The sequence below is a fragment of the Cydia strobilella genome, chromosome 15, assembly GCF_947568885.1.
Source record: "Cydia strobilella chromosome 15, ilCydStro3.1, whole genome shotgun sequence".
In the NCBI taxonomy this organism is placed as follows: domain Eukaryota; kingdom Metazoa; phylum Arthropoda; class Insecta; order Lepidoptera; family Tortricidae; genus Cydia; species Cydia strobilella.
In genome coordinates, this window is record NC_086055.1 from 1,256,566 (window position 1) to 1,269,409 (window position 12,844).

General features: G+C 38.4%; 1 protein-coding gene across 1 annotated transcript in view; it reads left to right on the forward strand.

Moving 5' to 3' along the window:
- The window catches only part of LOC134747783 (uncharacterized), a 50,918-nt gene that overhangs the window by 18,698 nt on the left and 19,376 nt on the right, over positions 1-12,844 (forward strand). The gene's annotated exons all lie outside the window — the stretch shown is intronic.

A 12,844-nucleotide genomic window follows, 5' to 3' on the forward strand; every position in this document is an offset into this window, starting at 1 on the left:
ATATGTCCATGAATACCTTTATTTGGGCCAAATAGTCTCTTTCCAGGCGCGACAAGAAAAAGAGGTCGACAGACGGACCGAGAACGCCTGGAAGAGCTATTGGTCCATGAAACACCTCATGAAGGGAGACCTACCTCTATCACTCAAACGTAGGCTCATGGACATGTGCATACTTCCAGTCCTCACCTACGGTGCTCAGACTTGGTCTTTGACGGAAGCTCAGAAGTCCAAACTTGGGGTTTGTCAGAGAGGTATGGAGCGCAGCATATTAGGTGTGAAACTCGGGGATCGCATCCGGAACACCACGCTGCGCTCTAAAACCCAAATAATAGATGTAGCTCGGAAAGCGGACAAGTTAAAGTGGGACTGGGCTGGTCATGTCTGCCGCATGCCGAATGACTTGTGGGCCAAAATAACCACGGAGTGGGTGCCCCATGAGTCGAACCGGGGATCCGGCAGACCTCGTCGGCGATGGCGGGATAACTTGGACTCCTTTTTGAGCGACTGGCCAGATGTAGCTCAGAACCGGGAGGAGTGAAGAAGGGGGGGAGGCCTTTGCTAGGCTAGTAATAATAAAATTGACTGGATCGATATTTTTGTCTTTAACTGTACATACAACAAAATAACAATAATTATGGCGCTTGTCACACGCGATGTCAGAAACGACGTATCCGTGCACGGATCCGTGATAATTAAAGCGCTTGGCCTGAGAAAATTTCAAGGACCTTACGTTCAAAATGGATTTTCAGTTCAGTCTTGCCCATTTCATTTAGATACGAAACCTCCAGAGGCCAATAAAATTCTAATATCAGGTAAATGATGTCTCGCGCGTGCCAATACATGTATAGACTAGTATGAGCGAAATGCACGTGCGACTGACGTCATTTAAATATTTTGCTGTCACAATGTAAGTTTAAATTGGCCTCTTAAGCGAAAACTCCATCTTGAATGCAAGGTCCTTGGTAATTATTTTTATGATGAATAGGCAGGCGTTTGACCACGATCCCACCTGATGGTAAGTAATGATGGGGTCTACGGTGGAGCACGCTTACCTATGAGATACCTATTAACTCTTGCCTTGAAGAGCCCCAGATTGTACTCATGCGGAAACACAGACTCGGGCAGGGCGTTCCACTCCTTGGCAGTTCGCATAAGAAATGTGGAAGCAAAACACTTCGTGCGTATTTTTGTAGTTCCTACCATGAAGCGATGCCGGAGTGCCGTTTGTCTTATAGCAACTTGTTGCATTTCAACCTATTCTAATCACATATGATGTCGCCACAGCAGTTGTCTGCAGTGGTCTTCAACCGTCGGGTACTACGGCGTTGCCGCATCTGAAAAACATTAAATATAAAAACTATAGATCACTGAAAACTGTGAAAAGTGAGTTAATGAAAGTGAGTGAGTGAAGTGAGTGTGACTATGTATGAAAAAGTGTCCATCAAAACCGCCTTTCGGTCACAAGTTTTTTATTATTATTTTTATTTGTTTTTAATTTTTATTCAGATACCAAAACATTTTTGCTCGAATGGTGGACAAGCTAAACTGGGGAATGAACTGTCGCCTGCGGTATTTCCGGACTGATACGACCTTCAAACCTTCATGAAAAGAGCCGGCAACTCACTTACAACCCCTCTGGTGTTGCGGGTGTCCATGGGCGGCGGTAATCGCTTACCATCAGGTGATCCGTCTGCTCGTTTGCCTCCTATATCATAAAAAAAATGCATATCGGACCTAAACTCTGATTTGTAATTAGATTCCAAAAAACTAACCTCACTCAGATCCTTTTTCTTTCGTAATAATGGAAAATATGTAAAGAAGTAAACTCAAATTTCCCTTTTGCATACTCTAGCATTTAAAATAAATATAGATGTATCCTTTTAGCTTTGTTTAGTTTCTTAAAACATACGGAAAAGAGAAAAAGTGAGGTTAGTTTTTTGGAATCTAATTACAAATCAGAGTATAAGGGCGCGCAAATTATTTTTACTTATTTACCAAAATGGTCCTAACTCAATGAGTAATATCTAATTTAACTAAATGTTGCGTTTTTTTTCGAAAGTCTTGCTAAAATGCCAACAGCAAATTGGCAAAAACTTATCACCAGAACAACCATTTGACAAAGTGCCTGCGAAAATAACGATAGCAATAGGGTGCGTTGGGTAAGATTGAACGGGTTTTACCATGGGCGTTAAGATGAAAAGTCGGCTGTAATGCTTCGGCATACGGACGATATTTTGTCTTATCCCTCATGAAAAACTCATTCAAGCTTACCCAACGCACCCTGCCCTTATTTGGCTTCTTACAAGCAGACTACAGGTCTACATTTATTTGATTAATATCTGCCAATTGGAAAAGAAAATCAAGGAAAACAAGAGAAGGAAAGGAAGGAGAAGACCTCTCCGAGACCACGGGGACAACGCCGTCCTCGAAACGTCGGAGGTAAATTTATAACTTATTTTACGCGATTAAGTCCCGTCGTTGTGAATAATAATGAGTAAAAATCGTGAAAGTTTAAATCAGAGTATCAATAATTGTTTTTATTTAGATCTGATCACAATAATATAAATGTGTTTAGCATGTATCTGTTTTCCCCCAATAAAGAAAATAAATAAATAATATTCAAAGAACTAAATTTAAATGATAATATTTGAATACTTGACCCATATAAAATAAAAATGTGTCCGTCTAAGCAAGTAAAAAACAGACATAATATTAATATTTAGTCTATAAGTAGGGTTTAAATAGGAGCCTTTTACACAATACGTGAGAAAATAAACATCAGATGAAAATCTTTAAAAAGTAGCCAGTAGGTTAACATTTAATGAAATGTTAACCTCCAATGCCAATGGCCCAATTAAGTGATATCATGCTACAAAACCTTTAAAAATCAGTCAAAAACCAATACATATTCCTAAGTTCAATATTCATACATTTTTGACAGATTTTATTGATAAGAATGTTTACATGACATTACAGTTGAACCAATGCGTCACGAAACTTAAAACTAACATAAAACAGCAACAATTATAACAACAATAATATCACATAACATTAGTATAGACAGACAGACAAATTATGTTGGAACAGTTGAGCACCTAGCATCCATCGCCTCACAGAATCTCAGGCATTCATTATACACTGCCGTCCATCGCCAAGCAAATAGGTCGCACTCAGGCGTCGATGCCAGGAGCGCATTGAGCAGTGAAAGGGCGCGGGGCAGCGGCGAGTTCCTGCGCGATACGGTGCGCGCCGGCGGCACGGCCAATAGATCGCGTTGTCGTGGTCTAAGGGCCATTCTCGGGACGTCCGGGATAAACAGACGCACGAGACCAGAGACAATTTCGGGACAGTCCGACTCACCACGCAAGGCTCGGCATGCCGTGACTAGGAGTTAGTAATTCCGCCTGACCTCCAAGGAATTGTACCCGAAGGAGCCGAGAAGATACTTTGTCGGGTACAGGTACGGATAGTATAAAAATATTTTTTTATAAAGGAACCTTAAAAACGCTTTCTGAACCTTCTCAAGCAGTAAAGCATACGTCGATTCGTAGGGGTTCCATACGATCGACGAAGTCTCCAGCTTACTCCTTACTAGACCATTGTAAACATATTTGAATATTGAATCTAGGAATAAAAAATCATCATAAAATTAAAATCAATTCGCAAAATGTTTTTAACTTTTCGTTAAATTTGAACTACCTACTGTTCAAATAATGACGTAAATGAAGTATAAAATACTGTTCAAACATTCCAACAATTTATTAAAACGAGAAAATACGTGAAAGTTTAATTAAACTAAAATTTTCAATTCACATACCAAACTCGGCAGGTTTTTCGACGTGTGGCTGTAAATGTACAGCACGAAACGCTGTTTCCACAAGAGCTAAAATAGTATTTTATACAATCGTGATATAATAGAGAGCTTTTCAGTCGAGTACCGTGTTTAAGCAACGAAGCTTGCTGAGTTGCTTAAGTTAAGGTACGAGATTAAAAAGCTTGATTATATCACTATTGTATACAATACTTTTTCTACGAGACAAAAAAATAATACTTGCAACTAGTAGAATCATATAGGTAAACAAAACAAAAGTATACAGGATACGCGAGCTGCCGCAGCCCGCGATACCTTCATACTCCCGGCGGGTTGGTCAACGACACCTCCTCGTAACTTATGAGGCCCTGGTACCTGCTCCTTGCTAAATTCAATTTTAAGACAGTTTTTTTCTCGATTTTGGCCACCGTAGCCTATGGAGACTAACAAGCAACGCTAAGCGGTTTTCGTAGGGTATGGATGTTGCTATATGAAGGGTGTCACATGAGCGTTTCTGACTTATGAAGCAATTGTTTCTACTACAACATAAAATAAAAGGTTTTTGTTGGCCAACCAATCACAAAGCAGATGCATTGAATCGAGTCTCCTCGAAATTTATGAAGTTCTATTTTCAAAATTTTTATAATTGACTAAACCGTATCGATAAAATTCTTATGCTTGAGTCGGAAGTGCCATAGACTAACCAACGTTGAAAAGAGTAAGGTTGTAGTGTTGCATGTGAAGTTGTAATACACAGATTATACTCGACGAGTAGAAAAACATTATTGTTTTATACATAGTGATAATTAATTTCTTTATTGTTTACACAGTTGGTTGCGAGTAAATTGTGTATGGTAAGAGATCATTACTTTATAAGTTACTTTGTAAAAATACAAAGTAGTCGGAAAGAAGGAAAATTATGTAATGATTGTGACTTCTAATATAAATAGGATTATAATAACCTTGTGCTGGAGTCCGGTCGTTATGTTATTAAGCTTGGCTATTAGTTGTAGGTACCTAATCTTTCTTGTTGTAAATGGGAAATCCAGTAACGAGAATTTATGGGAAGGTATTTATCTATGTAAGAAATACATAATCTCCTTTGGCTTTGCCATGGTACATAATTATAAATATTATAATTATTGTTTACATTTTCCGCCTTTTTACAACAATACATGAATTTAACAAGAAAACCGACAACGTCCGAACAATTAATTTAAAGTCGTAGAGGGAATGCAAAACCGGTTTTTATTTGTATGAAAATTCGGTGAATATCTTTTTTAGTTCGCCTGTTAGGTTTTTCTTTTTTGAACAATAAAGTGTTTTGTACAATAAAAATGGGCTAGATGGGCTAGCATAGCCACCAAATGGATGCCAGAAGAGGGGCGCGGACCCGGCAGGCCCAGACGGAGATGGCGGGACGACCTAGACACCTTTCTCAACAACTGGCCGGAGGAAGCATTATATCGGGAGTCGTGGAAGACAAGGGGAGAGGCCTTTGCCCAGCAGTGGGACACCATAATAGGCTAGTAAAAAAAAAAGTGTTTTACTACTATATATATACTTAAACGACGGTTCTGCATAGAATACCTAATATATAATATTGTCTTCGGTTACCGCGATAGTTACTCATGAAATAAACCTATGAGAACGGATTATATCGCGGATTATTTTGTAGTTTTTCCTCAGTCACCCGTTGACCACGAACGCTGTAAAGAGTTCAGAACGTCGGGATGTATTATAAATTCAATATACGCGATATAATCCGTATTCATAGCTTTATTTAATACCTAATATACCTGAATATTTGTTTTTCCTTATTGTCCGATAGTAACGTTTCCACGTAGAGCTCATAATATATTCAATGTGCTTAATGCTCATGTTTCCAAGATATGGCCATAATTGTTATTTAGAAGCAGGCAGTAACTACATATTATTTAGTATTTCATGATGATCATTATGGAGTCTTATAAAACGTTATTCTGACCATATGAATTATGTACCAATAATTGGAAGAAATAATGAATGAAAGCCAAAGAAATCTAGATAAGGAATATTTTAAAAACCCTAATACTTTGCTAAGCCCTTACCGGGTCCTAGTAGTTATGTATGTACCTACCTAGCATTAAGTTGCATGTGTACTTGTGTAAACTGTATCTACTTGGTTGCAAATAAAGATTGAATTGAATTGAATTGAAAAAGCGCCACCTGCGCCAAAAAAGCAGGTTCTTAAACTAGCCTACATTGACAAGTTCATACTTTTATAAGACCAGAAGTATAAAGGGTTCACGGGTTTTACGTCCATGTTCGTTAGTGCCGTAGACGAAACTGCAATACTGTACAACTGGGTGAAACAGGCGGCAAAGTGTACTGGTACCTTAGTAGTTTTCCCATGATCTTTAACAAGAGCATGTGTTTTCCACGTATATCTTCATAACAAAAACGATTTGAATTAATTTTGTATTAAGCAGAAATGTCTGCAAACGATACTCGCGACTGCGTTATATCCGGATATATGCGGAAGTTTTAATCTTTTATTTACTTTTACAATGTTATTATTCGATTATTTTATTATACACACGTACGTTACGTAATGCTGATAAATATGATTGGGTGCAGTGTCCGAGGACGACGTCGAGGATAGGAAGAAGTGGAAGCGAAAGATTCGGAAAGCTGACCCCATTAACATGCGGGATATATAGCTTGAAAGAGAGAGAGATTTTTTATACACACTAATTACATTAAATAATTTCACGGTTTAGACTCACTTGTTTTAGTCACTCGCGCGACATGCCGTGAAATTATTTAATGTTAGTATGTCTCACAACAGTTTAAATTCACACTAATAACGGTAGATATATTATTATTATTATGAAATGTTTTAATAGGTATTTATTAGATAGTAAGTTAAATATTATGTGCCCTATCAGTATCACGGTGCCATTAATTGACTAACTTAACTGTAACATCTTATTTTGTAATGATGTTCATGACTATGCAATGAATGAAATATGAATATCAAATATCTTTATTTTGCATAAAATATGGTACAAAAGATGGACTTAGCAACTAAGAAGCACATGCATACTTCACCAGCAACTGGCATGCAAAAAACACAAACGCGAGCTATGCTACATATAATTAATAATGCTAATAAATCTAAATATTAAGTATACATGTCACTTCTTATAATTACAACGTTTAAAACAAATTTCATACTTAATCTAATTGCAATTGTCAGAATCTAGCCATATTTGCAATAATGAAAAAATTCAACAATTGAACCAACTCTTAAGTTTACACTTAAAAAGACTGTGGTAATACTTTCAGATCATCTTGAAGACAGTTATAAATTTTTATTACCATACCAAGCACTCTTACCAAGAAGTTCGAGTCTCGCCCGACACAGTGAGTTTATCCACTTTTCCTATATTTCGAAGCATTAAAATATAAACAATTTAGATCACGCGGCCGCGGTAGGCCTATAAGAAGCGCTGACTGGATGTCGTGATAGCGGACATGCAAGAGAACAATCTCACACCTGAGGATGCCGAAGACCGGGCAAAGTGGAGAAGATTGCAAAGCGGACCCTGGCGCTAGGCCGGAAAAACGCTAGGTCGAAGAAGAAGACAATATAAACAATTTATCCGAAATTTTGCGAAGCTCTACAACATATTAATCAGATTCCACCGAGACCCTTGACGGCGTGCTCACAGCTCTTGCGTTTATTACGTCAGTGCTCTGCTAGGGGCTTCTTACGGAATTAATAAAATAATAATTGCCTGCTACAACTTTGAGATACTCAACCCAAGTTACAAGTCGAGACAGTATAAGTGTACCTATGCCGTTACTTTGTTTAAGAAAACTAATAACATAGTACATTACGATACAGTGCGAAAAATAGGAAATGCGAATTACCTATACGCACACGTATCGTACAGCGTTTTACAGTACATATGGCCCTTTAAATTTTCGATATAGTTACGTAATGTTATAATTTAACATTTTAAACTCTCGCGTTTTGTACATAAAACGAAAAACGGTAAAATAATGAAATTTAATCGCGTTAGACCCGGTAATGACATAAATAATGTGCTAATTATCGCACTAGTGCGGTAAAGTGGCACCATATGTACGGTCATAGTAAGTACATTAAATTTTGAATACTTACACATTATTACAAAATAGGTATTGTTAAGTACATATTATTACTATTTCGTACAAATATAAAATCGAATGATTTAATTCTGTTCAACATCGGAAATAGTCGTAGTGTAGATATAGTTTGTCAAGCAAATCTTGTCAGTAGAAAAAGGCGCGAAATTCAAATTTTCTATGGGACGATATCCCTTCGCGCCTACATTTTTTAAATTTGCCGCCTTTTTCTACTGACAAGATTTGCTTGACCACCTATATATTAAATGAACTGTAACGTCTGTAACTGCGGTATTCGATAACTTTCTTGAAAATAGCAAAATATGGAAGGATTTTTTTAGTAACTAGTAAAATATAGTAATACCCAGTTTTCAGTGCACTCCACTGCACACACCACAGAGCACATGTAGCACATTTTCAAGTTTCGTAATATCTTCTCAAACAATTATAATCTGCTAAGAGTTTTGTTACACAATATTGTCTCTCGAATTCGTTGGGAAGCTTTTGACCCGATTTCAAGGAAAATTTGTCGGTTGGTTTGACAAAAGACGGATTCCGTTTTTTAGGGTTCCGTACCCAAAAGGGTGAAAACGGGACCCTATTACTAAGACTTCACTGTCCGTCTGTCCGTCGGTCTGTCACCAGGCTGTATCTCTTTAACAGTGATAGCTAGACAGTTGAAATTTTCACAGATGTATTTCTGTTGCCGCTATAACAACAAATACTAAAGAGTACGGAACCCTCGGTGGGCGAGTCCGACTCGGACTTGTCCGGTTTTTTAATGACATACTGTCAGGCCTAGCACTCGAATTCAAAGCCAAATTAAAAACCGTGCCAGCTTTGACTAAAGGTTAGATTCGGATGGTAGCTGCAGCGCTTTATTTGCAGCGTTACGGCTCGGCCACGACATTGCGCGAATGGCAACCATAGGTGGGAGCGAAAGGTCCGATCGTTGTGTCTCGCTCCAACCTATGGTTGCCGCCGCCGTCGCCATTCGCGCAATGTCGTGGCCAAACCGTTACGTAGGCGATGTCACTGTCAATCTCCGTGATAAATGTCATTCATTTTTATTAGATTAAAAGTTTTAATCGCGACAGCTAATTATGCCTCAACAACAGCAATTCAATTTATCAAAGAAGTTGACAGTATCATATAGCTGCAGCAGTAACACTGCAACAGCAGCGCTGCTGGTGGCGACATCTGTAACTTTTAACCTTCTTGTAAACCTAGTATTATACAGGTTGGCCCTAGCCATTGGACACAGCCGAAATATACATATGCATTAGGGTATTTAGAACCAGTGTATAAAGTATATTAACAACCGGTGTAGCGCCCAGGTAGCAAAATGACGTCAAATGACGTCAGAGACGTCATAATGACGTAATAATGCCGTCATTATGACGTCGCTGACGTCATTTTACGTCATTTTGCTACCTGGGCGGTTACGAAGAAATTAACAAATAACGATTTTTAGGGTTCCGTACCCAAAGGGTAAAAACGGGACCCTATTGCTAAGACTCCGCTGTCCGTCTGTCCGTCCGTCTGTCCGTCTGTCCGTCTGTCTGTCTGTCACCAGGCTGTATCTCATGAACCGTGACAGTTGAAATATTCACAGATGATGTATTTCTGTTGCCGCTATAACAACAAATACTAAAAACAGAATAAATATTTAAATGGGGCTCCCATACAAAAAACGTGTTTTTTGCTGTGTTTTTCCGTAATGGTACGGAACCCTTGCCATTCGACTCGCACTTGGCCGGTTTTTACTTTGGAGCAGCCTGTATGTGTTAGTAGCTCCTGAGGTAATAAAAAGTAAAAACCTTATGCGACCTTTCTGATTATCTTTTTTATTTATGACACTAAAAAGATTCTCACTTTTGACAAATGTCATCATTGCCGCACATTTTCTAACAAATTATCAAAAGCACTGTTATTAGATTAATATAGGTACAGTATGTTTCTTTTTGTTGTCGATTGTTGGAAATAATTTTTGTTTGAAAATATTAACGTTAGAGCAATTTATTTTAACGTAGGTACCCCTCTTCTTCTCTGCATGTTGTTGTTAACTTGTTATTAATGAAATGTTTAACCAAAAAGGTACATAATTGATGGGCTTCCCCTTTTAATTAAAACGATAAACGATATTAGCTTTCTGAAGTGCTTCAAGACATTGGATATTAAAATAATATCTATGTTGTAAAATAAAAATTTTACAACTTCAGATTTAAGCTGAATTGTAAGTCATACTAACTTATAGGATATAACCAAACGGAGTAGCCATTAACAGGCGTTCCCCTCTGTCGAAAATAGTCGGTCAATGGTCATACAAAATGTATGGACTGACGTTTATCTGACATGGCTAATTTTACGTTACGTATACATTTGACGTTCCCCTCCCTCGCAAAAATCGGCAGACTTTTTTGTACAGAAAGTTACATACAAGGTTTAGTTATATCCAAGCATACTCAGCAATCTAAGCATACTAACGTACAGTCGCCATCAGATATAACGGAGCGGCCGAGGTGCTCAAAAAATCTAAACACGCATTCTAGCGCCTTGACAATACTGTTCAGATATTTGTGAGCACCTTGGCCGCTCCGATATATCTGATGGCGGCTGTACATACTGCGCGAACAACGTGAACTGATATTCAGCATTATGCTTAATAATGGAGACTTAGGCACTCCGAAACATATCGCGTGGCGAGTGACGAAATATACATGAGTTAATCCGTAGAATTAGCGCTTTATTTATCGTAAGCACATTCGGAGCAAATATCGGAATTTCCCTATAAAATCCTGACGCAATATTAGCTAATGCCCCCTCATAACCTAAAACCGCGCAATAGCCAGACACATTTGATAATCGAAATAAAAATTCATGTCAAAGGGACGGGCGATCAGTCAAATTCAGGCGACAGGTGTGAAAAAGTGCCCTGTGCTATAAAAGGCTAAATAGAACTCTGTTTCAATGAAATAAGGTGGAAAATTAAGAGGATGGAAAAAAGTGGAATAGGAATTTGTATCTTGTAATTTTTCATTTTGAAGTGATATTTTTGCTGATATTTGTTGACAACGTCACTTCATAATTAATATGCTACGTCAGCTTGTACCATCGTCCACACTCTTCACTGTCCAAAGGTGGACCTTAAGCCTTTTGTAATAAGGTGAACGGATGAACAGTTTAGAGTGTTGCTGTACAGACACCTGCGATAATGTTTTCTAATATATTAAATGGCGTGATAATAATCACAATTTCGATTTGACCATCGGTGGTTAGTTTGAATTTTTTTTTCTTTTTTTTTAAAGAAAATCTTACACGGATAGCCCAAGGATGCATACTAAGTCCCACGGTTAGCCCAAGGAAGCTTGTGTTATGGGTACTCAGACAACGATATATATAATTATAATATAATACTTAAAAACATAGAAATCACGCTAGACCGGGCCGGGGCCGGGCCGGAGCTTCCGGCGCTTCATTTTCTATGGAAAGCACCACATGATCACCGATCAGCCGTCACAGAAAATGACATGTCGGAGGCCTCAGCCCGGGCCCGTCCCGGTCTTTCGTGAGATCCTTAATTTGTTGCAAACTAGAAAAGAGAAACAAAAGTTTTTCTTGTGATAATGTTTTCCGTAATAAATGTGGATATAATTACCATTTTGATTTGACCATCGGTGGTTAGTTTTTTGTTTTTTTTTTTTTTATAGAAAATCTTACACAGGTTGACTAAGTCCCACGGTTAGCCCAAGGAGGCTTGTGTTATGGGTACTCAGACAACGATATATATAATTATAGTATAAATACTTGAGGATGAGGAAATATACCAGCTGGAGAAAGGTTGCCAAGGATCGCGACAACTGGAGGAAGATAGTGGAGGAGGCCAAGACCCACAAAGCGTTGTAGCGCCATCGGAAGTAAGTAAGTATAAATACTTAAATACATAGAAAACACCCAAAAAGGATGAAGGAAGTTCTAAAGGATGATTTACGCTAGACCAAGCCGGGGCCGGGCCGGAGCTTCCGGCGCTTCATTTTCTATGGAAAGCACCACTTGATCACCGATCAGCCATCATAGAAAATGACATCTCGGACGCATCGGGCCCGGTCTTTCGTGAGATCCTTAATTTGTTGCAAACTAGAATAGAACAACAAAAGTTTTTCCTTACAGTTCCTAAGTATGTTATCCAGATATTACATACTCAGGAACTTCAAGGAAAAACTTCAGCTCCTCAGAAAGGCCGAGACAATTCAACTGGCATAAACCATTTGATGAAAATGTAAGTAGCGCATTCCCGCCGTTTGTTTATTCACGAGACACAAATGACCCGGAGAAATGCATAATGTGTAGAACGGGCTGTTTCATTAAGACAATGGGTTCAAATTGCAGCGGTTAGACAACCTTTCGACGCAAGGGTTGAGTTGTAGCCTTGTAGCGTCTGTATCATGTTGAGTGCGGTTAAGGACGTTTAATTCCGCCAGAGAGCAACTATGCCCCAATGTTGGCTGTAATATGAGGTTAGTGAATATATCATAGAAAGTTTATAATATGTCTGTAGATAAAGCAATGTATGTAACTGTACATAATTAGGTATTAAAACACTCGTGTGATTCTATTATGAAACTCACTTCGTTCGTTTCATAAACCCACGCTCGAGTTTTAATGCCTTTCATTATGTAGCAGTCACATAAACTACTATTAACTCTGCCTGTCCCATCTAAAGAATTTTGGTTATGAATGGAATACCTTAAAAATGGCATTACACTCGTTTGGCATCTTTTATCGCGCGGTGATTCTATTGAAAACAGATTAGAGGGAATAGTACATTTTGATGCTAGTGCGGAAAGTATGTCATTACTTCACGAGTACCGATATATC